The sequence below is a fragment of the Sarcophilus harrisii genome, chromosome 2 (genome assembly GCF_902635505.1).
Source record: "Sarcophilus harrisii chromosome 2, mSarHar1.11, whole genome shotgun sequence".
Taxonomy (NCBI): domain Eukaryota; kingdom Metazoa; phylum Chordata; class Mammalia; order Dasyuromorphia; family Dasyuridae; genus Sarcophilus; species Sarcophilus harrisii.
In genome coordinates this window covers 236,845,552-236,871,564 of record NC_045427.1, presented here as the reverse complement: position 1 = coordinate 236,871,564, position 26,013 = coordinate 236,845,552, and the positions used below count along the sequence as shown (strand labels likewise).

Here is a 26,013-nt window from a genome sequence, read left to right as displayed (position 1 = left end):
TTGTAATCAACCTTTCCTTTATCTTTATCTGACCATTCTCTCTGTCAAGAAAACTTTCTCCTCCAATCAGTTTGTTCAAATCCTACTCATCCCCTAAAGTCCAGCTCAATTCATGAAATTTTCTTTTATTCCCTCAGGGGAATATTATCTTTCTTCACATTTCACACAGTATTTTCTACATGACTATTCTGTCCTACAGCTCACCTAAGTCAATTCCTTTTTTTTAAATAAAAGGAAATTATAAGAGAGAAGTATAACCATCTGTTCAAAAAGACACGGTGATCTTACTACTGTAGTAAATATGCAGAGCCAACATCTGGACATGTTCTAACTCAAAATATATTGTCCTTTCTATTCTACCATATTGCCTTTCATGAAGCAGTTTGTGTCTTCTCTCTCAGAGCAGAAGGCACATGTTAACTTTGTATCTCTCTCAGTGTCCTACACAGTGTAGCACATGTTAGCACAAGATACTTCTGGAATTTTGATTTTGTGATTTAAAAACCCCCAGAAATAATGGATCCATTTATTCATCAGAAAATATATACATCTCAAGAATTTTCCACCAAGGATTTTATTTCCATTATGATCCAGACAGTCAGTTAGATAGTGCAGTGGATACAGTGTCAGGCCTGGAATCAAGATATTTTCTTGAATTCAAATGTGGCTTCAGACTCTTACTAGCTATGTGACACTACACAAGTCATTTAACCACATTTTGCCTCAGTTTCTTTATCTGTAAAATGAACTGAAGAAGGAAATGGCAAACAACTCTGCTATTGTTTCTAAGAAAATTCCAAATTGGGTCATGAAGAGTCAGACACAAGGGACCAACAATACAATCTAGAAATTATCTAACTATGGAAAAGGTGGGAAGTTTTTTTTTTACAGGAGTCTTCTTTATGTTTCTTCTCATGAATAATTCATTGGTATTCACTATTTATTCAAATCTTCCCCATTCTTCAAAATCCAGTTCAAATTTCACCTTCTCAAGGTAGCTGTCCTTGTTTCCTTTAACTTAAATAGCACCCAAAGATATCAGAAGTCCAACAAATAACTGAACAATCACTTTAAAAAACCATATACAAATATTAACCTTCATTATAAAAATAATCATATTATCTGGCTCTTTTTTCTTTTCTTTTTTACAAGACCTGTGACTAATAGTAAACCAACTAAGTGAAGAAATTCCCTCTACCATTTCAAAATTTGCTGTACAATTTACAATCTCAGAAACCAACTCATTAGCAATAAATTTATTTGGGGACTCATTTAATCTCCAGTAGCAATTAATCAGCTGTATAAGAAAAGTAACACATGTTATTCACTTCATTGTCTTCAAAGATAAGGTGTACAGTGTTTTACCAGAAAATATTTGCAAAACTGAAAATGTTTCAGATATATAAGCTAAAGAGATGAGTTCCATCAATATATACCAAGGCTCTAAATTTTTGTGAACAGTGTCATTTGGAAAACGATGACATGGTTCAACATCTTCTACAGATGAGAAGTTGAGGCCTGTGTAGATGAAGTAATTAGTCTGAAAATGTCAAAGCTGATAGTGAGAGGATAGTATCCCCCCCAAAAAAAGTCAATGAAAGCATTGTATTGATTGAATAAAAAGATGCTCTTATACACAAAAAGGTAAAAATTAAAGAATGAATGATTGAATGTTGATCATAATTTAAATTGTAGGTCAAATTGTAATGACATGGTCCATTAGATTGACATTTTCAATACTTAGTTTGAATTTTAGCCAAAAGAGGTTTGTGTGATCATATATTTTGTAGAAACCAATAGGTCTAGTCAATTATGTAAGAGGAAATGAAATTCCTAGGGCAGCAAAGTAGCACAGTAGATAGAGTACTGGAGTTAGGAAGATTCATCTTCCAGAGATCAAAAAATTCTGGATGAATATTTGTTATAAATGAAGGATATCTGGGTCAAAGAATATGTTTTGCATAATTCCAAATTGCTTTCTAAAATGAATGGGCCAATTAACAGTTCCTCCAATAGATTAGTAGTATGCCTATCTTCCCACAGGCCCTACAACACTATTTCCACCATTTCTTGAGAATTGCCAATTTGCTATGTATTTAAGTAAAACTTCCACTTATTTTGATTTGTACTTGGAAATATTTTGCTAAAATAAAAAACAAAAGCTTTTTCCTTAGAAGCCCCCCAGCATTCTGCTCTAATGTTCTCCTTTGCACACTGCAAGTAAGGAGATTCTTGAGATTTCCTCAACAACTAACTTTTTTTTGTCTGTTTAGAAGATTCTGTTCCCCAACCCACCACATCTTCCCCAAAATTCCTGTATCACTACTTAGCCACAACTCCAGGGTATTTCAAGTCTCTTCCTGCTCAAAACAGAAAAATAAACAGCATTAAAAATAATCACCAGTTTCTCTAGGAGCTAAACAGGGGGATGTTAACTATAGGCAATTGTGTACTGATTCTTTCTAATGTATAAAGCTCAGCACATCTGGTCAACCATCTTAAACTCACTGCCTTAGTCATGAATACTTTTTTGAGGTTTTTCCAAGTTCTCCAAGCCTGTAATGAATGAAATGAACATCCTTTTCAAGTTAAACCTCTGACAATTTATTTTTTCTTTTATAGCTCAGTCAAGATCCTTTTGTCTATCAGGGACTTGCAACTCTTGAATTCATAAAAACATCTAAAACATCTGTGAAAATCATGTTTTAGGGTGTATTTACTGGCATTATGACATAATCAAACATTTTAAGGACTTGGATGTACCAAAGAATGACAACTGTGACCCCTATGAAGCTCCCCATGACAAAAATCAGAGGTACAACTTCATTTTAGAAAGAGGTCAATTCTTTTCCTAAATGTAAAGAAAAACAGTGCTTGGGATATCAGCCCCTTAGATATTTGATACATTTGTTGTTTTCTCCCATTTGATAATTTTCCTTCTTTGGCAACTAGGTTTGATATAAGTAAAAGAAATATATCTTTATGAAAGTATGTCTCTAAGTCATATGAAAGCTCTTCTGTACTTACAATGGTTCCTACTACAATTATCAACCTTTATTCCCTTTCACAAATATTTTCCTTAGCTTCTATCTTTTACTTTACCCTGCCTACTTTCTTGTTCTTTTTATTACTCTTCTGTTTATTCTCCCTTTCTTCTTCCTTTCCCTCCTAATCTGATAATGAAAAGGTAAGATTATTACCATAACACCCTGAGATAAAAAAGTTGCTGCTTCCTCATGTAAAACTTTATCATTATAAGTTCCTTTTTCATCTATCCCCAAAATACATAATTGGATTAATGAGGTATTTGTATCACATGGTAAGCTACAATCAATTAATTGTGATTTATCAGAAGTCATCTAGATTCTATTAGACTTTATATCTGTGGATGGCAGGAATCCTGTATTACTTAAATATTGTTTTAGTACTTCCTCATCCCCACATAGCAAATAAATAATATTAATAAATTATTTTAATACTTATTTCAATATTAGGAAAACTATCAATATAATTGGCCATATTAATAACCAAATTAACAAAAACCATATGATTATCTCAATAGATGCAGAAAAAGCATTTGATAAAATCCAACATCCATTCCTATTAAAAATACTTAAGAGTATAGGAATAAATGGACTTTTTCTTAAAATAATCAGCAGCATCTATTTAAAACCTTCAGTAAGCATTATATGTAACAGGGACAAACTGCAACCATTCCCAATAAGATCAGGAGTGAAACAAGGTTGCCCACTATCACTGTTACTATTTAATACTGTATTAGAAATGCTAGCTTTGGCAATAAGAACTGAGAAAGAGATTAAAGGAATAAGAATAGGCAACAAAGAAACCAAATTATCACTCTTTGCTGATGATATGATGGTATACTTAGAGAACCCCAGAGATTCTACTAAAAAGTTATTAGAAATAATCCACAACTTTAGCAAAGTTGCTGGTTATAAAATAAACCCACATAAGTCATCAGCATTCTTATATATCAATAACAAAATCCAACACTCAGAGTTACAAAGAGAAATTCCACTTAAAGTAACTACTGATAATATAAAATATTTAGGAATCCATCTGCCAAGGGAAAATCAGAAACTTTATGAGCAAAATTACAAACCACTTTTCACACAAATTAAGTCTGATCTAACCAATTGGAAAAATATTAAATGCTCTTGGATAGGGCGAGCAAATATAATAAAGATGACAATACTGCCCAAACTAATCTATTTGTTTAGCGCTATACCAATCAGACTCCCAAAAAACTATTTTAATGACCTAGAAAAAATAACAACAAAATTCATATGGTAAAACAAAAGGTCAAGATTTTCAGGGGAATTAATGAAAAAAAATCAAATGAAGGTGGCTTAGCTGTACCAGATCTAAAATTATATTATAGAGCAATATATATATATTACCAAATATATATACCAAAACCATTTGGTATTGGCTAAGGAACAGATTAGTTGATCAGTGGAATAGGAATAGGTCAAGGGATAAAACAGTCAACAAATATAGCAACCTAGTCTTTGACAAACCCAAAGATCCCAGCTTTTGGGATAAGAACTTACTGTTTGATAAAAATTGCTGGGAAAATTGGAAACTAATATGGCAGAAACTAGGCATTGATCCATACTTAACGCCGTACACCAAGATAAGGTCAAAATGGGTTCATGACCTAGGCATAAAGAATGAAATTATTAATAAATTAGAGGAACATAGGATAGTTTACCTCTCAGACCTGTGGAAGGGGAAGGTCTTTATGACCAAAGCAGAACTAGAGATCATTACTGATCACAAAATAGAAAATTTCGATTATACCAAACTGAAAAGTTTTTGTACAAACAAAACTAATGCAGACAAGATTAGAAGGGAAGCAATAAACTGGGAAAATATTTTTACAGTCAAAGGTTCTGATAAAGGCCTCATTTCCAAAATATATAGAGAATTAACTCTAATTTATAAAAAATCAAGCCATTCTCCAATTGAAAAATGGTCAAAGGATATGAACAGACAATTCTCAGATGAAGAAATTGAAACTATTTCTAGTCATATGAAAAGATGCTCCAAGTCATTATTAATCAGAGAAATGCAAATTAAGACAACTCTAAGATACCACTACACACCTGTCAGATTGGCTAAGATGACAGGAAAAAATAATGATGATTGTTGGAGGGGATGTGGGAAAACTGGGACATTGATGCATTGTTGGTGGAGTTGTGAACGAATCCAACCATTTTGGAGAGTAGTTTGGAACTATGCTCAAAAAGTTATCAAACTGTGCATACCCTTTGATCCAGCAGTGTTACTACTGGGATTATATCCCAAAGAGATCATAAAGAAGGGAAAGGGACCTGTATGTGCACGAATGTTTGTGGCAGCCCTTTTTGTAGTGGCTAGAAACTGGAAACTGAGTGGATGCCCATCAGTTGGAGAATGGATGAATAAATTTGGGTATATGAATATTATGGAATATTATTGTTCTGTTAGAAATGACCAACAGAATGATTTCAGAAAGGCCTGGAGAGACTTACACGAACTGATGCTGAGTGAAACGAGCAGGGCCAAGAGATCATTATATAGTTCAACAACAATACTAGATGATGACCAGTTCTGATGGACCTGGCCATCCTCAGCAATGAGATCAACCAAATCATTTCCAATGGAGCAGTAATGAACTGAACCACCTACACCCAGCGAAAGAACTCTGGGAGATGACTAAAAACCATTACATTGAATTCCCAATCCCTATATTTTTGCCCACCTGCATTTTTGATTTCCTTCACAAGCTAATTGTACAATATTTCAGAGTCTGATTCTATTTGTACAGCAAAATAATGGTTTGGTGAAGTATACTTATTGTGTATCTAATTTATATTTTAATATACTTAACATCTAGTGGTCATCCTGCCATCTGGGGGAGGGAGTTGGGGGTAAGAAAGGAAAAATTGGAACAAGAGGTTTGGCAATTGTCAATGCTATAAAGTTACCCATACATATAACCTGTAAATAAAAGGCTATTAAATAAAAAAAATAAACTTATTTTGAAAAATTGAAGTGTATTAATTTATAAATTGGAATTTCTTAATAAAATTTATTTCATTGCATTACAGATAACATTATATATTAGATAACCATACTCATAACCAGGAAGACTTGTATTCTTCCTCTGATATGAACTACCTCTATGACCTGGAGCAAATTACATTAGCCATAAAAGTTGTTCAGTTGTATCTAATTCTCCATTTTTTCAGATCCCATTTGGAGTTTTCTTGGCAATGATACTGGAGTGGCTTGCCATTTCCTTCTCCAGCTCATTTTGTAGATAAGGAAACTGAGGCAGAGTGAAGTGACTTGTCCAGGGTCATAAAAAGAGTCTGAAACCTGATTTGCATTCTAAAAGATGAGTCTTTATTACTCTCTGATTAACTTGTAACTTTTTAAATAATGTTCATCTTAAAGACACTTTCATATTTCCTCCTCAAAACACTAAAAAGTAACATGTTTGTCTTCAGAATTTTTAACACTCTAGAAGTTTGGAATATGTTGAGAGTCATATTTTCTCTTCAAAACTCTAGAAAGTAAAATTTTTGTCTTAAGAGTTTTTAACATACTAGAAATTTGGAATATGTTGAGAATATGTGCTACACATTATTAGCAAAACTCAGATTCAGATCTCCTCCATTTAACTTCTATGAATGAAGAGTTCTTCATTCAACCTCCTGGAGGATTTGGCAAGAGGGATACAAAGGCAGAAAAGTGGAAGATGTTTCCTAGTTAATTTTTTTCTATATTTATTTGCCCAAAGAAGTAATAAAGTTGATTTTAATATAAATTTAATTTAATGTACCAACTAGGCTCACATTTCAAATGTGGCCCAACAAGTTTCCTAAGGGCCCTAAAATGGCCTGTTGGCAGTTTTCCTGTACATCACACTATTTAAGAATAACTTTACATTCTTCTATAGTGACTAATTATGATATTTAAAAATTTAAAAAAACCTTCCTGTTCCAGTGTACATAAATGAAGAAATTCTCTAATACTATCTTTCTGTATTTTGTACCTTCATTTTCATTATAATACCTTTCAGAAAAAAAAAATGCTTGTTTAAACCTATGATGCTTAGTAAAGAGAAAAATCTGAATGTAGGGCTTATCATCTGGATCTCTTTAACATTGTCTGATGAGCTAGAGAGCCTTAGTTTTATGTAGTTGGTTAATAACTTGTGCTTTGAGATGGCTTTGGTCTATTTGGAAATACTTTCAATAAACTGTGTTGGATGTAGCTCCATTGGCCCCTATCTAACAAATTAATTCTTACTGAAAACATGCCTTATCAATCGTTCAACTTCTTGGTTCTCCTATTGAAGGATAATTTAAGGAGAAATAACTTCCCTCATCTATACCTCTACTGTTAAAATTGAAGGACAACAGTAATGAGTTTCTTCTTTAATTTCTCATAAAATCTTAACTTTCTCAAGATTATCCAAGTTTTCTAAAGATAAATTTGAGAAAGGAGTAAATGGTCCTTACCACTCATACTAATTGCCAGTTATGAATCATAAAAATATCAGTCCCAGAAATTAGAATCTGAGCAGGAAAGAATCCATGCATTGTTTAGTCTAATGGGATCATCTTGAAAAGCACTAGCTGTATATAGAACACTTTGCTATGTGTTGGAAGACATACAAAGTTTAAATAAAAGAGAGTACCTTCTCTCTGGGAATTCATAATATGGTGGGTCAACAGGGTATAAGCACAGAAAAAACAGATAAAAAAAAGCAAGATTGCATATTATTAGGAAAAGATTAAATGAAAGAACATTAATTGAATGTTTGCAATAAGAAAGGGATTGTAGTAACTTCTGAGGATACAAATACAAGCATATAAAATAGACTCTGTCATTAAGAAACTTACATTCTAATGAAGGAACACAAAGAGTAGATGGAAGGAAACCAGGAAGGCACCTGATTGCATAAAAGTGAAAGCTCATCTCTCAGGGCTTGAGAACTGAGGTGCAAAAGCAAAGCTGTAATGCAGGGAAGCAAAATATGAAGATAATGAGCAACTTAGTGAGAAGATGCCCTGGAAGCAGTATAAACAACTGGTTCTGGACAAAATACTTTTTTAAAATGGATAAACAAAAAATTTTAATGTTAAAAAGGACCTTGGAGATAATCTACTGAGATAATAGTAGCATTAAGCAAGAAGACAGCTAATCAGATAGAGATGAGACTGGGATTAGTACCTGAACCTCTAATTTCTAGACCAGTGTTCAAATAAAAGACCATATAATTTTCATAAGATCTCTAAAGTCACACACACAACTGCACAGTTTCAAGCAAAATGAATCATTTGTCCTCTTCTCATTGTGCCTTTTTCTACTTAATCTACTTAATCACACTTCTAGTAGATGCAAACATGAAAAATTAATAAGGCTGTCCCACTCTCACCTAGAATGAAATGATGTCTATGTTTAATTCACCACTCTGGTCAAAGAGCTAGGAATTCATTTACAGATCCATTTTAAACATTTCATTTTGGCAGTGGAATTTATTGTGAATGACCTTTTTTAGAAGGAGTGGGGGACGAAAGGACATAGACACATATTGTTATGCTGACCTGTAACTATAAATATAATGTTTTAGGCTAATTCCTCACATAATTTTGTGTTGTGAAAAAGAATCTCTTCTGGGAAAAGAGTATCCTTGTATATCTGCACACAAAGGCCATAAAATCGACACTCCATTCCAGGAAAAATAGCATCTCTACATTTCTCTAAATACAATGTCTTTGCTCAGGCTGCCTCCCACACCCAGATTGTACTCTTCTCTCATAGATACCTCATAAAATACCAGAGTTTTGTCAGAGTTTACTTCAAGCATTATCTGCTATATGAATCCATTCTGATTCTTCCATTCATAAGTTCCTCAAAATAGTTACTTTGCATTTGCTTTCCCCCCCTCCCAATAGAATGCAAGAGCAAGGACCTTGTTGTTTGTTTGTTTTTATATTCCCAGTGCCTGGATCAGAGTTTAGTATATAATAAGTACATAGCAAATGTTCACTAAATAGAATGAAGATCAAATAGTTCACATTCACATAACATTTTCACTTTTTAAAATTTTTATTCAATTTAAACTTAAGTAAAAAAACAAACAAAAAGAACATTTCCAGGTATGTGGGAGAATATAAAAAAAGAGGATCCAATATAAAACCAATTTTAGAAAAATAAGGAAAGATTTACATGAAATAATAAAGAGTGAAATGAGAACCAAGACAATGCTATACACAGAAACACTTCATACTGTTTACCTTTTTTGAAAAAAATATGTAATGAATACTACACATAATTTTCAGAGCTACTCTGATTTTCTGTGCTTCCTTCTAAATTATTTTTCATTCTCTGATGTTTTCTGACTTTTAGTATTTTTTCTCCCTCCCTCCCTACCACAACCTAGAGAAGGCTGCCATGAAATACAAATATGTGTGGGTATATAGATAAGTGTAGACATGTATAAAAATATGTAAAAACATATTATACATACTATTTATCGGTTCTTTCTCTGGATGTAAAAATATATATATAACATCTTCACTCACAGCTCATGTGTAGCTAATTTGAATATCTGTAATACTCAAAATGACTTAGTCACTGAAAATTGTTATTAGAATAATATTGCTGTCACCGAGTAACAGCATTGTCTTGTTTCTTCTCCTTTAACTCTTTACTATAACTTTTAAAATATAATTTCAGATTGCTTTCCAGAATGGTTGAATTGGTTCACAGTACTATCAGCAATGACTTAGTATCCCACAATTTATTGTTTACAGAGAACTTTTCCCATACACACACACACGCGCACACACACACACACACACACACACACACACAGGGCTGTAGACAGAATAAATACATTATAAACATGGGAGACTGTAAGCATTGCAGTGTCTTCAAAAGAAATAGTGAGTTTGGGAGAGAGCAAATTAAAGGAAAAAGACAATGAGTTCAATTTTAGATATGTTGAATTTAAGACATCTCCAGGACATCCTAAAATGTTCAGGAGGCAACTAATGATGTGAGAAAGAAGCTTAGAGGAGAGATGGCAAATACAGATCTGGTAGTCATCTACATAGAAATGAAAGTTAAACCTATGCTAGCCATAAGATTACTAAGAAGGAGATTATAGGAGATAAAAAGAGCTGGGGATAGAATCTTAGGGAATATCTCCAGTCATCTCCAAGGATATGAAGGATGAGCTAGTAATGAAGATTGAAAAATGAGAGTCAAGTAGATAGTAGGTAAGATAGGAAAAAATATCATAAAAACCTAGGGAGGAAAAATATGTAGAAGAGGGTATTCACCAGTGTCAAATACAGTAGATGAGAAGATTAGAACTAAGAAAAGACTAAGGAATTTGGCAATTAAGAGATCATTAGAAACTTTGGAGAAAGTACTTTAGTTGAGTGATAAAGTTGAAAATCCCAAAATGTTTATCTTTGAGAAAGAGGAGAGGAAATAGAGGTAGTGATTTTGGTGTTTTCAATGAGTTTGGTTAAGGAATGGAAGAGGTGATTGGATGATAGCTTAAAGGAATGGCTGAATTTAATGAAGATTTTTAAGGATAAGGAAGACTTGGGTATATTTGAAATCAGTAGAGAAAGACCTAGTTGATATAAAGAAGTTATTGTCTAAAGAGAATGTAGATGATTAAAGAGGTAATTTACTTAAGAAGAAAAGCAGTGGGATAAGTTGCATAAATGTAAGAGTTGGCCTTGGCAAAAAAAAAAAAAAAAAAAAAAAGGAAAAAATTAGGGGAAAGATGAAAAAATGGAGAATGATGTCAAGAAGTTTTGAGAGAATGGGAGAAGATGGAGCTCATGTCAAATGGTCTCAATTTTCTCAGTGAAAAATGGAACAAGATCCTTGACTGAGAGAAAGCTAGGAGGGAAAGGTATGGGAGGGAAAGGAAAATTTAGAATAGATTTTCTACTGAGTGAGATAGGAATCAATTAGGGAGTGATAAAAGGACTGCTTTGCTGTAGTGAATATTTCGTTGAGATTGGATAATATGAATTTGTAATGTATCCAGTGCCAGAGTGGGGTTCAAACTTCAAATACTCTTTTGGGACAGGGACACAAAGACATATTAAATTACACTATATTATTCTACTTTATTTTGACACAGTGTGTTTATAGAATCCCACTCCTTGATCTGTCAGTGGCTAGAAATGAAAAGGATACTTCTGAGTGCAGCAGGAAGGATGAAATTAAAATTTGAACGAATGAGAAAAACATTTTATTAAATTTTTATTGTATATCAAAAACTGTACAATCAAAAAATTGTATATCAAAAAAAGTATTAGGAATATAAATAAAAAATCAATATAGTCCCTTATACCAATGAATTTATAGTCTAAATGGGGGAGACAATACTTTTCACAGAGCTCAAATGACTCCTTTTTTGAAACACTCAATGTGGGTGCTTCCTCTACTTTTTCCACTTCTTAAACTTTTTCCACTTGCAACCCTTTTTCACTCAAGAAATTTTTACATGACCCCAAGTGTTTAGATATATAAACTGGTATACAAATCAAACATTTACTGATAATAACTCATAATTTCATGATCCCCATATTCAGTTATAAGATGGGGTCATAACCCACAATTTAAGGAGCTTTGGTTTAGACCATGACAAGCCTTTCCATGCCTTCCCATCCTATGCTGTTCTTATTCATGTATTTCAATGATTCCTTCCTAAAGTAAATGGATGATGGGGCAGCTAGAGTGTGCAGTGGATAAAGCACTGATCCTGGAGTCAGGAGGGCTTAAATTACAATTTGGCCCCACATACTTAATATTTACTAGCTGTATGAACCTGGGCAAGTCACTTAACTCCAATTGCCTCTCAAAAAACCCCAATAACCATAAAATAAATGGATAACAATCTGGAGAACTTGGTTCTCAGGTAATTTTGTGGATGTCATGTAGGTCTGTTTTCCATCTGTTTACACCTAATGTCTGCCAAAGAACTAATGCAACAACTTTTTTGATCATTTGTAAAGATAGAACCAATCCACCTCCATAACTTGCATGACCTACCTCCTTTCTTTTCTCTTCCTATTTCCTTGATATTATCTTTTGAGTCACTATTTGAATACAAGCAATTGCACTCAATATAAATCTTTCACTGGCATGCAATGCTGTACCTTATTGAAGTCATGTGATATACTCTATCATAGGAATTCAATTTGGGCATCATAGTGCTATTCATAGTGGAAAATAATTTGTAATAATTGACATTTTTAGAGAACATTAACGTTTTAAAAAGAACTTTAAGCATATTACCTTCTAATGTATACACTGCTGCTAAAAAAAAAAAAAGTCCCCATTTTAGAGATATGGAAATTAAGGCAGAGAAAGGTCAAATAATTTGTCCATGGTCACACAGCTATCAAGTATTAAAGACAGTGTATGAATCCAGATATTTTAGTCTCCAAATACAGCATCTATCCACTGTGTCATGTTGCCCCTTTCTATTCATCCCAATTTGTTTCAAACTCACAGGCGCAGAAACTTAATAAAACCACAGCAGTAATTAATTTTGACTATAATTATATTTTTCTGCCATGAGAGAATACAATGTCATATTTTCCCCTAATATATACACATCCACATACAAGTTCCATTTATTCTTAATTTCCCTTGAATCAATCACAAATCTGCTGGCTGTGTTAAAATTATTAAGTTCATGGTTAACATGTTTGGTTTGGTTTCTAAGGCACTAAAATCAGGTTCACTATACCCCTCTAAAAAAGTCAAATAAAAAAAAACACTGAGAAATTAGATATAATGATCAATTTGAACTTGAGATCTCCTCCACAAAGACAAATACTGCTGTTTCCCCACACTTAGCCTGACAGTACCTTCATCATTAAAGAACTTCTTAACTAGGGATTAAAATAGAAACCTGCCTTGGAGCTCATTCAGAAATGCTGAACAGAAGAACCTTTCAGCTTCAACTGGTTAAAAAAAAAAAAAAACCGGCAGACTCTACATATAAGCAATTGCCGCTGGTTAACGGCAATTCAACATTCTGGAAGATGAAGCCTTTTATGAACCATATTATGGTTGGGTCAGACATTTATATCATGAAAGAAAGTCAGAAATTAATGGTCTAGCATCTTCATTTTACAATTGAGGTAATCAAGGCCCAGCAAAGTTAAGGTGACTTATTTAGTGTCATCATGCACAACAATCATCAAAGGGATATTCAAGCCCATCTCCAGACTCTAAATCCAATATTCTTTTCGTTGCACTGTATTTTTTACCTGAATATATATTTTTAATATTCTCTTATTAGATTGTAAAGCCCATGTTGATAGAGTCTACTGTATTTTTCATCTGCTTACTTTGTGGCAAGGCTAAGTGCTGGAACTAGAAGGATAAAAATTGATAACTACCTAATTTTAAGGAGTTTATAACCTAAAAAAAAGAGGATATGACAAAGGACACAAAGATGGTTAACACAAGATTGAATGTCATAGCAACATAGGAAATACACATTTAAATAATTTCCCAGAACTTGAGAAAGGAAACAGCTCTCAGATGGGGAATTCAAAGGTTAGAGTGGAGATCAGAGGGCTTCATTAACCTTTGTTTCATTTTAGGTGTAAGAGGCACTTGAATGTTTATTGAGTGGAATTGATAAATTCTTACTTGGCAGCTTCTTCTAACTCAGAGGGACTAATCTCATGTGGACTTTCTAGGAGTTGAGCTATAATCTCTTATCACTTCCCTTGTCCCTTCCCCCTTCCCCATATTACAAGTCTATGTAATGCTATGTTGAATTATAAAGGATGAGGATTCATTCATTCACTAGATTCATTCTACCACTTAATACTCTACTCAAAAGTTGTACATTCAGAAATTTAAGGTATATTTCATATTCACTAAGTGAGCTTGCCACACTTAATAGATAAAACTGGACATCACTTCTATATATTCAGTAAGTGGTTTTGAAAAGTTGATTTTGTCCACACTGTAGATTTTCCACCCCAACATTCAGTCAGAAAGATACAATAGTAAGTGAGTTCATCTTTTCCCTCTTGCTTGAATGGTAACTGAACTGGTATTTTGAATCACACTAGGAGATCAATCTTGCATACAAGTAAAAAAAAAAAAGAATAAATATATATTCAGTTAATGCCTACTACATGCAGGTTGTGGAATTACCAAAGAAATATTTTATCCAAATCCATGCTTTCAATTATTATAAGGATTCCAAATGTAATGTCATGTCATTCCCTACTCTTTTATTCCCATATTTTTATCTACTTGCTGGACCTTTATACCTAAATATCCCACTGACACCTTCAAATTCAATATGCCCCAAAGTGAATTCATCTTCCCTTTCAAAAATCACAGTTTCTCCCATCCCGATTTCCCTGTCTCTATCAATGTGTTACCATGCCTCTCCTCCCATCCTTCTATCCACGCAGGTTTAAAAACTTTGTTTTACCTCTTTCTCTGCTCAGTTCAAACAATGAATGTTACTTTACTTCCACAAAAACTTTTGCACCTGTTCCCTCCCTTTTCCACTTTTCCATAGAAATGTAAGCCTCTATTTCCACTTTTCACCTGCATTCCTTCTATATACACTTCTTAAGCACTGGGTTAGGCTCCAGATATACAAAATACCCTCTAAGACCTTATATTCTCCTGGAGGGGCAGTGGTGAAATGATACAAGAACACAGCAAGTCCATGAATATAAAGCAATTTGAGGAACACAGGAATGTTAAGAAATGATGTGGATTGGGAACAAAACACACCGCGATGCCCACAGGAAGTACTTCCCACAAATTTATTGAATGAATTAATTTAAGTAATATAGAGACAGCTAGGTAGTACAATAGACAACAATACCAGACCTGGAGTCAAAGACCTGGCTTTAGATACTATCTGTGTGGCCCGTGGCAAGCCACTTCTGTTTGCCTCAGTTTCCTCATTTATAAAATGAGGTTAATAATAGTACCCTCCTCCAAGGGTTGTTGTGAGTATCAAATGAGATTATATTTGTATTTAATAGAGTGTCTAGCACATAGTAATTGCTATGTAAAGTTTTTTGTCGTCATTATTATTCATAGACAGCTAGGTGGTGCAGTGGATAAAGCAACAAGCCTGGAGTTAGAAAGACCTGAATTAAAATATGGCTTCAGACACTTACTAGCTGAAGGACCATGAGCAAATCACAATTTCAAGCTGTCTCATTTCCCTCTATTCTAAAATGTGGATAATAAGAACATCTATCTTCCAAAGCTGTTGTAAGGATCAAATGAAATAATATTTACACATCATTTACCAAAGTGCCTGGCACATAGTAGGCCCTTAATAAGGTATCATCATTCCTTCATTTTCCTTTAAAGTGCCAAAAGTTAGTTTAACTTAGATCAGGGATCCCAACTATTTTTGTTTCCTTTATCCTTAGGATTTCAGGAAGCCTTCCCAACACATCATATTCAGCATAAGAGGAAATAAATTCTAAAGTTTGCCATGCATATGCACATATATTTACCAAATATTGCAGTTAAAAAAAAAGTCAAACTCCTTGGAGGTATGCATACTCCTCATTTAAATAAAGTAAATATCTTTGCACCTAAAAAAAGAAGATTCCTGTCCTTTATACCATAAGCTCTTTAAGGGCTAAGATTACAAGGTCAAGTCAAAATTCCATACCCCTCTAGTAAGAAGGTCACTACTGATTAAGCAGTTAAGTTCTTAATGGACCAATGAAGGAAGAAGGGTTCTTCCATCATAGAATAGGTACAAATTTCTATGGGCATGTAAACCTTGGAAAGGACGTTGGATTGAATGGAAAAGGAAAAAAAGACATAGAGGGTGAGAAGAATAAATTTGAAAGGAAAAAGAAGAAATATTCCATACTTAGGTGAAGGCACTAAGGAACTACTTTTTTTGAAATATTCCTGAATGGAATTCAAATTACCTTCCACTGATAGCACAAAGCTCTCTTAAATTCTTTCTTGTAAAGGGGAAAGACTTTCATCTCTTTCACGTGTGTATAGATGATACACATGAATCCTTCTAAGTATATAGTTCAGGCTTTAACAAACCTTAATTTGTGGCTGAAAAACAACCAGTAGTCCATAACTGACCTTTCTTAATCTAGCCTGGAGAGAAGCTTGTATTGTCTTCAGAAGATTATCCATTATTTCTTAGTCACACATACATATCTGAAGAGTTCTCAAAGAATGATTTACTTGCAAACCATCACACAAGTCCAGGGACACTCAATATTTGCTAATGCTCAGCAAAACTCTCTTTGTACAGTTGTAAGCATCCACACTACAGAGGAGTTGACTTTTTAGATCTACATTTGAAAAATACCATTGAGATATTATATTTGTGTGTGCATATATACATATACATACATTATATATACATATGAATATTTATATCATAGAGTGAGGATGAATACAAAACGAATCTAGTTACCTCTGCCTATACAAAATGCAAACATCTGTCTTGAAAGAATTTATATTGGTTTTTTTCCCAAAGATCTAAGATCCAAACTGCTAAATAATAGAAATTAGCTTTCAGAAAAACTATGCAATCAATCATCTTGCCTATTCTTTTTTGAATACAGTATGTTGTTTCAGACCTATTCTCAACCAGTTTTAAATATCTCCAGTGATAGTGCACATTGTAGTACTCTCACTCAGAACATTTTTCTTCACTTATCTAAATAAATAGCTCACACTAATAGTTTGCGTTTATATATCATTTTTAGCTTTATAAACCTTATGCCCATATCATTTTTGTATCTGCATTACAAAAACTGGAATCCTATCCAAACAATTAAAATTTCCAGTCATATACAAAAAGCTATAATTTCCACTCTTAAAAGTGCCAAAAATAAGTGGACTCCTAAGCAAACATTTCTATCAATGTTTACATTTTTTACTTAATTCTTCCATTTTAAAATTGTTTTTCCTAGTCTATTCTCCATTTAAATAAATCAACATTCAATGATCAAGTAGATATGAATAAAATAATATATAACTGGCAAACCCAAAGCTTGAATTCAGGTCTACTTCTATGATTTTTTTTCTACTATACCATAATGACTTCCCCTTAGGACTTTCTGAAATCATGAAGAGAGTAACTCACATATAGAGAGAGATATAAAAAGAGTTTTATGCACAGCACTCTTGTGAAACAAGTAATAGTATATTTACTCTGTTGTTCAATTGTTTGAATTATGCCTGACTTTTCATGATCCTATTTAGGCTTTTTCTTAGCAAAGATACTATAGAGGTCTGCCCTGTCCTTCTCCAATTCATTTTATAATTGAGAAAATTGAAGCAAATAAGATTAAGTGATTTATTGGCTCACAATCACACAATTAGTAAATGTTTTGAGGCTGAATTTGAATTCAGGTCTTCCTGACTCCAAGACTAGCACTCTATCCATTGCATCACCTAACTGCTGTATTCTGACTTTATTAAATAAGAAACTAATATTCAAGGTAGTAAGTGACTTTGCCCATGATCACACAGCTAGTATACGATTTGCCCTCAGGTATCTCCTGATGCTCACGTTTTTCCACTATAAAATGTTATCATGGGGCCTTGAATATGTCTATCTTTCATTTTCCCTAAGGACTTTTATCCTATAAGTAAAAAGGTACTAATATTTTTAGGAAATAGAATTTCTTGTTTTTAATCACAAAAGTATTATTGAATGTCATATATTCATAATACTCATCAGTTTTGGGAGGAAGAAACAACAATGGCTATTCCTGAAAATTTCCTGTCCTAATAGGAAAGGCAAAATCTAAAAGGTAAAATGTAACAGGTATAAAAGTAGTAAAGTACTACACTTGTTACAAAACATGAACTACAAAACTACAGGACGAGTGAAAAATAACTACTATGGTTCATGTGAAAAACACCTGCGATTTTAGTAACAGTAAGCTCAATTTGAATGATGGATATAATACATATACACACATAGTATTTCAAAATCCTTAGTGTAGTTTTATGCTTTTAAAGTTCACAGATAAATGATAGATAAAAAGATGGATAAGACACATATGTACATTTATATGTACATAAATATACACACATATATATATGTATTTCTCTAGATGTGATTTCATTGATGTAAGGGAGGGGTGGGGAAACATTTTTGTGTCAAGGGCAATTTGGATATTTATAAAATCATCTGTGGGCCATAAAAAATTATTGAGTTATAGGACTCAAGCAGTGGGAGGTTGTTTTACCTAGCTTTCAGCTCATTATCACCTGCAATTACTTTAGCAAATGATTTCACAGGCCTTATGCAACCCACAACTAGACACTTCCCACTCCTGAAGTAGGGAGATGATGCCCAATGAGATAACCTTAAAATCTTTAAATATATATAGAATTGTCCTACAGTGAAATCCACTCTGATAAAAATATCTATGGTACAATAAAAAGGTAAGCATCTATGGTGTCAGAAGACATTGGTTCAACCTTGCCTCTCATGCTTACTATTTATGGGACCTAGGTAATCACTTAGCTTCCTTGGGCTTCAATTTTCACATTCGTAAAATGGAGGCAGAGGGCAGACTACATGACCTCTGAAATTCCTTCCACCTCTTGAGCTATAATTCTATGTATTCTATGATCCCAATCTCAAACAGTCCAGCACTGGGAAACTTCCAGTGACTATATTCATTGCTACTTAAATTTCTTTGTCAACAATTACCTAAATTTATATAATGTTCTTCATCCAAGGAGCTCAGAGCATTTCATTTGCATGTCTGCATTTATTTTGCATCCAGAAACTTGCAACAAGTCTACAGAAGACTCTACTTATGAATAGGAAAGGTTAAAATCCAACTTTCCTATCATATCTCTTAAGTTCACTATTCTCCTTAAATCCAATTGTTAAGTGGACATAAACCTATAGAAAAAATTTCTTTGGGTAAAAGGAACATAGATAATTTGTATTACCATCACAGGGCAGTTGATACATGGAATAAAAGGGCAGCAGCTTTTGCCAACACTCCTGAGAGCACCAGCTTCTAACACTTTGATACTGCTTATGTGTAATTTTTTAAAATGCAGAAGCTCAAGTCTCTGGGCTGCTGCTTGAGCTTGCAGTTTTACAATAGTAGAAGAACTGTGTGTTCTAGGAAGAGGGGGAAATAGTGCCAAATGAGATCTTATTGCTGTAGAGGAGCATGGTACTGGGCTGAGAATCCCTTTATACTTATATCTGAGTTCCCTTGTATGTAATGTCTATTAGAAAGGGAAAGTCTTACGTACTAGGCTAAACAGCAAAATGCTTGAAGTTTTAGATAGAGATCCAAAAGATTGGACAGTCATGATTCTGTGTCCCAAGGACAGCAGTAGCTGCATTTCTGACAACTCAATCCAAGTTCTCTTCTACTCTTTCAACCATGCTTGGTATTGCCTCCTGACAACTTTAGTTATCTATATATTTTATACAATGTATCTAGTAACATTTACATCAATAGAAATAAAGTATTAAAAAGGGACATAAAATTGGTAATAAAGAAACTCCCTTATTTGGCCTCTATATATTCTTTTGGACCAATAAGGACAAATTTCCACATTAGACACAAACATATGTTATAGGGCCATATATTTAGATTTGGAAGGGACTTGAAAGTAATCTTGTCTACTTTCTCATTTGGTATATGAACAAAATGAGGCCCAGAGAGGTTAAATAACTTGCCTCAAACAAGTAGTAAATGGCAGAGGTGGGATTCAAATTCCCTTCCCCTGGCTAGCACATCCTCCCTCCTTACCTTTGCAATATAGAAAGAACCTCCAGTTTCCTTCAAAGGTATAGGAAGTCTGTCCCCTTCTTCCCAGTTGCTAGTGCTCTCTCTACAGAAATTACTTTGATTACATATTCTACTTATTTTATGCACATATTCTCCATGCAGAGGTTCTCTAATTTTGAATTATCACTCTTTCCACTGAACCATGATACCTTTTTGTTCTATTTAACATATTTGAGATATGATAAAATTTTCTTGTCTTAACTTATTTCAATCATTCCTATATTTACATATACTAATTCAGATACTAATTACATTTCAGTGGAATTATTTCAATAATCTCCTTACTGGTCTCTCTGATCTCCTATCAATCAATCAATATTTATTATGCTTATTACTGTCAGGCACCATGCTAAATTCCAAGGCTACAGAAAGAGGTAAAAGGCATCCCTGCCCTCAAAGTCTAATGGGGGAGAGAACATGCAAACAAATATATGACACAAATCATATATACGATACAATAGAAAAAAATTTAAAAATAGAAAAATTAACAGAGGGAAGGTACTAGAATTTTAAAAGATTGGGGAGGAAAGAAGGAATTTTAGTTGGCACTTAAAACTAGAGAGGTCAGTAGACTAAAAAGTGGCAGGAGAGCATTCCGGGCATGAAGACAGTCAGAAATAAAATGCCTAGAATTAAGAGATGGAGTATCGTATTTGTAGAATATCCAGAAGGGCAGTGTCATTAGATCAAAGATTACATTGGGGGGAAGGTGTAAGATATAAAAGAAGCCTGGAAATATAGGAGGGAGCTAGATTATGAAGAGCTTTGAATGCCAAATAAAACATTTTATGTTTGGTCCTGGTGGAAATAAGGAGCCACTGAAGTTTATTGAACAAAGGAATGACAGTCACTTTAGTGGCTCAAATTCATCTTCCACCCAGATATCAAAATTATATTCCTAAAGAAGAAGTTTGACCATGTCAGTCATACACTCAAGACTTGCTAGTGACTCCCTTTTGCCTCTAAGATAAAAAATAGAAACATTTCTGACATTTTAAAGCTCGTAGATAATCTGAATTTAGCCTATATTTCCAGGTTTATTAGACATTACCTTTTTTTTTTTTAACATTCTGCATATTTCAGCTCACCTGACTTGCTAGATGCTCTATATACAGAACATCTCATTCCCTCTCTTAGTACCCTTGCACAGGCTGTTGTCCTTCTCCCTTCCCTGCCTGATACATCTTTCCTACTGACCTTTGTCATATAAAACCCTCAGTTTCCTTCAAAGCTATAGGAAGTTTATCCCCAGTTGCTAGTGCCATCCTTACAAAAATTACTTTGATTACATATTCTACTTAATTTATGCATGTGTTCTTACCCACAGTAGAATATGAACTTTTTGAGGGCAGACGGTATTTTGTCTTGTGCTCCCCAAGGAGCCCAACACAGAGCTTAGCACACAGTAAATACAATAAAAAGATGATGAATTGAATTGTTTTTAAGGAATGTTCAAAAATCATTTGGTCTGTCATTGATTTTTATGTAACACCATTTCCTCCTATTTGTTTTTAGAGTAAGACAGGTCTTGGTGTTCTCAGGCTTCTCTAAAAACTGTACAGATAAATAACATCATTACTAATTCCATGCGGAATCTAGAAGCACCTCTAACCTTCCTTTTCAGATTTTTATCCATGATAATTAGCTATTGTGATCAGTAGAAACAAAAGGAAAGGAAGCTGCTAAGCTTCTTTTGTATGTGTTTTTTATTAATTGATAATACTCTGTTTCCCTAAATAATAATGAAGTAATTACCATTGCCCAAGACTATTTCTGCTGAACAACATAGAGATTAAAGATGAAATGAGGTCACCCCTGTAAATAAATTGGACCCAGCTGCAGCATGTCAAAGTCTATCAAGATCTAGGAAGGAAAAGAAGCCAGAAATGACAACTCATGGATCAGAACCAAGGACTCTCACAGATCCCCTCTGTGCTAGTAACTGAAATAGACACTGGTGAATAATAGCACCAGGAGTCCCTAAGCAGGAAGTAAACTCTCTGCACATGTGTCACGTCCTGCTCCTAACCCTATATACCACCAGAATAGGCTATTTATAACTGTACAATGCAGGTGACTTATTGGGGGATGGGAGGGAACTGGCAGGAAATCAGTTGTTACTGAGATTATTTTATTTTTTCAACTATAATAAAGATTCATGATGTGAACAATAACACTTCTGACAAAGCCATTACATTATATTGTGATAATAAATATGGACAATTTAATAAATCACAAGTAATATGGATTCATTATATCGACTATCATTTGATCTTTGAAATCACCAGGCTAAAATAGAAAATTATACATGGCTCAGTCCACATCAAGAGAAATTAATGTTAAATTACTCTATTACATATATATATATATATATATATATGTAAGCTATTATAGACTTCATGTGTTCCTATATATATATGGGTGTGTGTGTGTTCCTATATATATAAAACTAAGGATGGGCAATTCATAATAAAGAAAAGCTGGACTTTATATAAATATATTGTTTAATTTTCCAGAGAAGGCCTGTGAAATGAAAATACACATTTGCATAACTATTCTCTTTGTACTTTTGGACACACTTTCTTTGGATTGGGATTCTGACCAGTGTGATGATTGAAATTGTAATTCAAAGATAAACCTGTAGTGTTGATAGTGTGCAAACAATATGCCTTTGATTAGATTTGAATAAAATTCAACCCCGTTTTTCCTGCATGTTATTTTTAGATTTTCAAGTTGTTGCCATCTTTGTATATTTACATAATTTATTAATACATCTTCCCCAAATGTGTAACATACAGTTCTTGGACTACAAAGTGACTGCCACACTCAGACGTTCCTATTTTAAAAGTAACATTTCTAAGACAGTTAAGGTGCAGATTAAAATTGTCACCCCATCCCAAAGGTCCTTTGATTCCTCCTATTATGAATTTTCTATTCCATCATCTAGGCAAGAAACTTGCAGTACAATAAGTTCTTCAACACAAAGCCAGACAGTAATTTTGTTTTTTTAAAAGTTAATATCGGAAGTGTTGAGGTCCTATCCTTTACAAACCCCTTTTTGGTCCTAATCCCTGAAATGACAACTAAACATACAAAAGAAAAATGTCAGCTTTGAAGCACCTGTTCCCAAAGGTTAGATTTCCAGATGGAAAAGGATAAGGGCATTTAGTATTGACAAGGAAATGTTTCTTACTGATGTCAAACTGAGATATAAACCTCATGTGTCAAAAACCCCTTTTACCTCTAATTTCTACTAAACCCTGTGCTAAGAATAAATAAATAAGTAGTCACCATACATGCCAATAATCATGAAATTATTTCCTTAAAATAGTTTTATGAGCATCAGGATCAAAAGGCATCAGAGCAGAAATTATACTCCCAGCCCAGAAGCAATATGAGAAAACAATCCTCACATTAAACAAAAGAGATTCATGGTTGTCATCCAGAGCTCTGGCGGGAGAAACAAAGCTGCCAATGCATGTTGTGCTTCAGACACTTATAGATGGTCTGATGATACTATGAAACTGAGGCTGCTAGGGACTTGGGGGTAAATATTACTCTCCCCATCCTGTGACTCCTGTCACTCACCTCCCTGGGCTTCCCCTTGTCCTGAACACACTGACTACACTGGTGTGATTCATGGAAAAACAATTAGACCTGCTCAGACATCCTATTGTTATTACTTGAAATGTCTTTCCTTTCATCCTTTTAAATGACATCAGAAAAACCATCAGTCTCTTCCCCCAAGCCCATACCTCTAGTTTCCTTCCCACCAGCTTTACTTACCTTACAAACAAAGGACAAAAGGTCCTCATCTTCACCAAGAATCTGTGTCCTTACTGACAGACACCTGGATCACTCCTAATCCCAAAGCTTTTCTACAGTATGCAATTGTCAGAAGCCCACGCAGCTTTCAGGACCGCTTTATCTCCCCTCACCCCCCAAAACATGCACAAACACATACACACACACACACACACAGAGTCTGCAAATAGATTCCTATTGTCATGAGGCAACTCTGCCTGCCTTTTGTAAAAGAAACTGAAAACCATTATTATCTACAAACATTTTTAAATATAGACACTGTAAGGTGGGAGGGGGCTTGAGAGCAGCCAAGGACCTGTGTAATCAGCTCACCAGATAAAGAGAACACACTAGGCATACTGGATTCAAGCTCGTTAAGGTTCCTCTGTCAAACCCTCCATCTCCATAGCGGCTACCGCGCCTCCTCACCGAACTCATGGCTCCTTTCTCCTAGGGCAATTTGTTTTACAGCACTGTCAGCAAACTGCGGCAGCCCACCGTTTAAAATAATTCCAGAGTAAATTACAGTTGCCAAGAGGCTGGTACCCCCAAGATCCTGTTTTCTAAAGTCTTCAATCTGATCACTTTCTCCTAGTCCTATGCAAACTCCACAGACTGAAGGTAAACAAAGAATTCTCCCCCCCACTCTTTCAACAATTTTTAAGGGTTTCATGGGGGTGGAGTTGGGGGGGATAGGACTTGGCAGTGCACCATTTTTCAAAAGCAGCTGCTACAGCATTATAGAGAAGCTACGGAAAACAAAATCTTGTAGCAACAGCAGTACAGCTGGGTTCCTGCAATCAATATTGAGGAAAAAGTCCTTATTTCTCAGGCTCTGTGGACTGTAGGGATATGGTGCTCTTGTTTGTTAAGCATGCTAAGGATCATTTCTGGATTTGTCTTGAAGGAAACACGATCAGGAAGCTGTTCCACAATACCTGCTTTAGTCTCAAGCAGCTTTCTATTTTGGGCAAAAGGGGAGGTAACCCACCAAGGGCTGCCACCATCTTGTGTGTCTCCCCCCCCCCAATACAAGAAGAATGAGGCCCAGAAACAGATCTGGGAGCATGCTGGGCTTGGCTCCTCTCAAACAATCACTGGGGTCAATTATTTAAATTCTTGAACATTTATTGGGGATTTATTGTGGATTAATCCACATTCATGGACCTCTCCAGTAGCCTAACTTCTGCCAGCTGCCCCAGTACCCTGGTGATTGTTCACATCCTTTCAAACAAAAGAATGTTCTTACTAACGATCACCTTTATGATAATCGTTAGCACTGGAAAAAACTGTACTCAAGACGCAATTTTGCCTTTTCCATTACATATTTTGTTATATATAGATCTCTCTCTCTCTTTCTCTCCATATATGTACGTTTGTGTGTGTGTGTGTGTGTGTGTGTGTGTGCGTGTATTTGTGTGTATTATGAGGGAGGGAGAAAGAGACAGAGGCAGAGAGAGATTATTTAGTCTGAGGTACTGAGGAGCTTTCAATTATCCTGGTTTCTAACTCCTCTCTGTGTAACAGGGTTCCACAGAATAAGGCAAAACCAAGCAGCATTTTCATTGGCATTCCCAGAATAAGATAGATTTGTCTGAACTTACAGGTTTTTTTCCAGTCATTCAGCCAAAAAAAAATAATAAATGTAATTGAAGTGCAAAGTACTGTAATTTCTTTTCTGGTTACTGCCTCTGCAATTTCTGAAGTGTGAAAGAAACATGTGACATCAAGAAGGAAATGAAGTGAGATCAGGACTAATGGCAATGAAAGTTGTATATCTTATCTATCTACTCACATTGGAAGAAGAAACTTTTAAAAATCTTTCTAAGGCAAGGGGATAGTCTTCTGCATTTAGTAGGTGCTTATTAAGGGGTTTATTGAATTTAATTTAATTCAATCACTACTGTAGGATCTACATTGGCAGAAAGTTATTACTAACAGCAGGAAAAATTATAATAACTTCTCTGCTACTGTCCTCAATCAATCAAGAAATTTCATTAAACACTCTCTATTTGCTAGGCAAAAAGTGAAAGACAATTTCTGCTCTCTAGGAACTATTAAGATTTTGGGGTTTTGTTTTCTTGATATGGAGATGATCCTGGGTTCTCATAGGCAACATAACATGCATTTGTACAGACTGCCCCTGGATCTTGAATATACTCTCTTCTCATCTCCAGTTAGAATCTTACTTCTCTTTAAGACTCTGTTACAGTTCTGGTTCCCAATTGAAAGCTGTCCTAATGCTCTTTGTTGCCTCTGCTTCTCCCCATGGAATTAATTTGTGCTAACTCATGTTTTTGTATGTGTGGATATATGTTTATATGTG

The 26,013-nt window shown here is 34.4% G+C and overlaps 1 protein-coding gene across 8 annotated transcripts in view; it reads right to left on the bottom strand.

Moving 5' to 3' along the window:
- PHACTR3 (phosphatase and actin regulator 3) overlaps positions 1-26,013 on the bottom strand; it is a 262,235-nt gene that overhangs the window by 177,079 nt on the left and 59,143 nt on the right. The window contains exon 1 of one of the 8 annotated variants that reach the window (XM_031951703.1): positions 23,670-23,815. The exons of the other annotated variants lie outside the window; for them this stretch is intronic. The gene's annotated coding sequence lies outside the window, so the exon portion shown is untranslated. Of the gene's footprint in view, positions 1-23,669; positions 23,816-26,013 lie in introns of those variants that run through there. 8 annotated transcript variants of the gene reach the window in all.